The 3,705-nt window shown below is 36.3% G+C and overlaps 1 long non-coding RNA gene across 1 annotated transcript; it reads right to left on the bottom strand.

Moving 5' to 3' along the window:
• Nucleotides 1-2,149: 2,149 nt before the first annotated feature.
• Nucleotides 2,150-2,888, bottom strand: LOC135718462 (uncharacterized). The gene is made up of 4 exons (XR_010520821.2): nucleotides 2,718-2,888; nucleotides 2,486-2,618; nucleotides 2,300-2,403; nucleotides 2,150-2,189 (listed from the first exon to the last, which is right to left on the bottom strand). It is a non-coding gene; the product is annotated as an uncharacterized lncRNA (long non-coding RNA).
• Nucleotides 2,889-3,705: the final 817 nt, after the last annotated feature.

The following is a 3,705-nucleotide window of genomic DNA, read 5'->3' as shown; positions in this document are numbered from 1 at the left end:
TTTATTACTGTCTGTGCCTATCCGTGGCCTCATCCGAGCGCACTTTCTTTGCCTTGCGTCTTTTGAAGACATTGGTACGCAGCACCATGACCCAGAAAAGACTCACACACCTTTCCCTGATGCATGCCCACACAGAAATACTGAACTCCCTGGACATTCGTCCCCTAGCTCATGAGAGACTTTGGAATCTCTATTATACAACCGGCGCAATGCGCGACGCAAGTTTTTTCTGCTAGAGTAAAGAGCGTGTTGATAATATGCGTATTAACGGAATGACAACGCGGGTTTGTTTATTACATACATGGATGCGCAGCAGCACAAAAACGCTTTTTAATATGAAAAAAGGATTAAAATGTAACAGATTATTATTGAGTCTCTTGGACATAAATGATGACAAATTATGAGACGTTAGAAGGCTTAAAGAGCTGCTTCATCTGTAAGTAAATAAATGCTTTGCTTTAAACAAATGCATCTACTTTTAAATGTTTTTTTTTTTTAAATGCTACCCAATGGATTTATTGTATATGACTCTGCACCTGTAGATATGGTGAGATGAGAAAACATTTTAAGTAATGCTTTTAAAGAGCACCAATTATGCTAATAAATTAGCACGTTAGCACGTTAGCGTAATATCCCATAGTACATACATGTTATTAACACTTGAACTAATGCACTGTGAGGTTTATAAATTGCTTACATACCTCACCGATTTCTGCATGTCTGGAAAACGCTCGGATTTAGTTCCTGTCTCCGCCTCCCAAAATGTCTAGTGTATTCGGATTTGTCAGATGACTACTAAACTGTTATTGGTCAACTGGGTTCGGCGTGTGTTTGAAAGGTTACGCCCCTGACTACGCGTGGGTTTTCCGGTTCTGACTGAGAGTCACAGGCAACGTAAACAAGCGCTATATTTCTCTATAAACGATGGTGTCTGTACTGCCTTACCACTTCAAGCTCGATCCAGAGAGTTCAGACGGCCGTTACGATATAAACGATCTCCGTCAATGAACGCGATTGGATTTAACTTTTTTAGGTGTCCTTAGCTCTGCCAGAATGCTAAACGAAGACAAAAATGTGTTGCAAAGACATCCAAAAGGTAATTATAACGTACTACATTACTTTATTGCAAACTATATGGAAACACCAAATGTAGCACATAGAAAGTATTTTTTGAAATGATTATAAAACTATTTCACTTATTAACATTATTTTACTATAGTAAACTTTATTATAAAAGACCGCTTACATACTATATTACCGTGCAAACTATATGGAAACACCAAATGTAGCACATAGAAAGTATTTGTTGAAATGATTATAAAACTATTTTACTTATTAACATTATTTTACTATAGTAAACTTTATTATAAAAGACTGTTACATACTATATTACTGTGCAAACTATGTGGAAACACCAAATGTAGCACAAAGAAATTATTAATTGAAATGAATGTTCTACATTATTTCACTATCGTAAGCTTTTTTATGAAAGAATGCTTACTTATAAGTGCTATGTTTTTACTTATTAGGTTTTAAGGAGAATGCAACATGTTCCAGGGCCTCTTACATGCGTGATTCATCATCCAGGTTTTGCACAAATTGTCTAAATCCCTACACACAGAACATTTACTGTACCGACTATAAGCCTTTGAGGTGCAGGACTAGAGTAAGTTTTATTACATTTTTAAACCAATAACACTAAAGTATCATTATAGTAACAAAGTACCCAAAAGAACAAAAGATGTAACTTTAAAGAAAATATAGTAGTCAGTCAAAAGTTTCTTTTATTTATTACAAATATATATTTAAATGTTAAACAATATACAAATAAACATACTTTAGTAACCATATTGTGCTCTTCTTTCAAAAATTTTTCAATTCATTTCTTACAGCTATCTATTCAGATAAATGGCATATCAAAGCTTTGTCAGCTGGTGTTATTTAAGACGACACTATAAGGTTATCATCCTGCCGTGTGTTGTTCTCCAGATATGCTTGGAGCTTCCTGATCAGATCGGTCACAATTTTGGCTTTCGACGACCCCTGCACTGAAGATGGCATGCAATCACGTCCTCCTTTGAAGGTCTCTCAAACTGTGATGCCAGGTCCATTGGAATCGGGGTTTCCTTCAGCTTATCTTCAAATACTGTACCTCATCAAACACAAGCCTGATCACATCATCCACATAACTGTAGAAATATTGCGGTCAATAAATCTTTTGTTTTGATCATTTATTTCCCTGCTTCATACATGAAGTTTTTAATTATGAATGTATTTGAAATAAAACATTACTGCTTACGGTATGTCACTTGTGTGTTTTGGGAACATAGCCTTGTACTTTCCCTCTCCTGCTTTTGTTACGGCTTGGTGACATTGTAATGGATGGCTGCAAGGTACAAATACCTGTAAAATATAAACAAGCAATTAATTTATTGTAAAAGTAAATACTACTTTATTTAACACAGTTACTAAAATACTTAAATACCTGCACAGCATTCCAATAAATGAGAAAATCAAATTTTTTTGCTGCAAATCTGAAATCTCAGGCTACGGACGGCAAAGGCATCCACTGATGATGGTGATGGAAACATTGTGAAACGATGCTACTGCCTGGGTTCCTATTATTATGCAGAGAAAAAAAAACTTTGTCATCATCAGTTATACATTTAAGACTGGTAGTGGTTTCACTAGCTAAATACATCATATGTGTTACACACCTTTGCTCCTCACATGCCAGTCTGACTCCTTGTACTGTGTGTAATGATGTTGCATGTTTGCATACAGTGTAGAAGGATGTGTCCAGCTGCGGATCTAGGATATAGACAAATAAAGCAAACATATATTCAGTCAAAAAGACATATTATAACAATAGAGTACAACGACTATAAATCGTTAGACTATTCATTACATGGCCCAACATTAGCAACACACATTACGTGTTTACTTCGTTTCAAAATCTAAGAAAGCTTCAAGTAAATACAACAGTAAAATACATATAACTTTAAACAAATCATCTGTACTTAGAGTTTCTTGAGTTTGATCATGAGAACAAATTTTACCGGTAACAGTTTAGCTGGTAACTTAGCAAGTTTGTAAACATGTCTAAACCAACATCGATAAAAAAACGATAGTCTGCATAATTCAACATACACGTGTGTAAATATGGTACGTTGTTTATGAAATACAGTATTACAACACAAAACAATTAGCTTGCAAGCTTAGCTCTACACGCACATTATGTTAATCTCCGGTTACCGGTTAGGTTTACGTACAGTAAAAGGCAAATAATAAACGTGAATACTTACAGCCTGTGATCCAGAAGTGCACACTAATCCAACTTTCAAGAGGAGACGTCGCGCAAATCCAGCTTCGGTTCATGAGAAGCAGTTATTGTGAAAACTCCGTGAACAACTTCTGACTGGATTTTTCCGGAACCGTATTAAACATGATGTCCTCTGTGGAAGTCCATAAAGTGCTATTTTGCCCTCGCATCTAAAGAGACAAGCGTCTACTCGAGAGATTTAATCGCTTAAACAATGAAACAAGAGTTTGCAAACAGAGTCAAAGCAGGGACTCACAACCTCCGCCATTTTAGCTCTCTTCTGACTCGGCGCTCCCCACCCCACCCCCGTCTTTGAGGGCGTACCCAAGCAAAGCAGAGAGGGCTGAACTATGATAATGTTGGTCTTATCTACGTCACTAATC

The sequence above is a fragment of the Paramisgurnus dabryanus genome, chromosome 10 (genome assembly GCF_030506205.2).
Source record: "Paramisgurnus dabryanus chromosome 10, PD_genome_1.1, whole genome shotgun sequence".
NCBI classification, from domain to species: Eukaryota; Metazoa; Chordata; class Actinopteri; order Cypriniformes; family Cobitidae; genus Paramisgurnus; species Paramisgurnus dabryanus.
The sequence above is the reverse complement of the archived record's forward strand: the minus strand, read 5'-3'. Positions and strand labels throughout refer to the sequence as shown.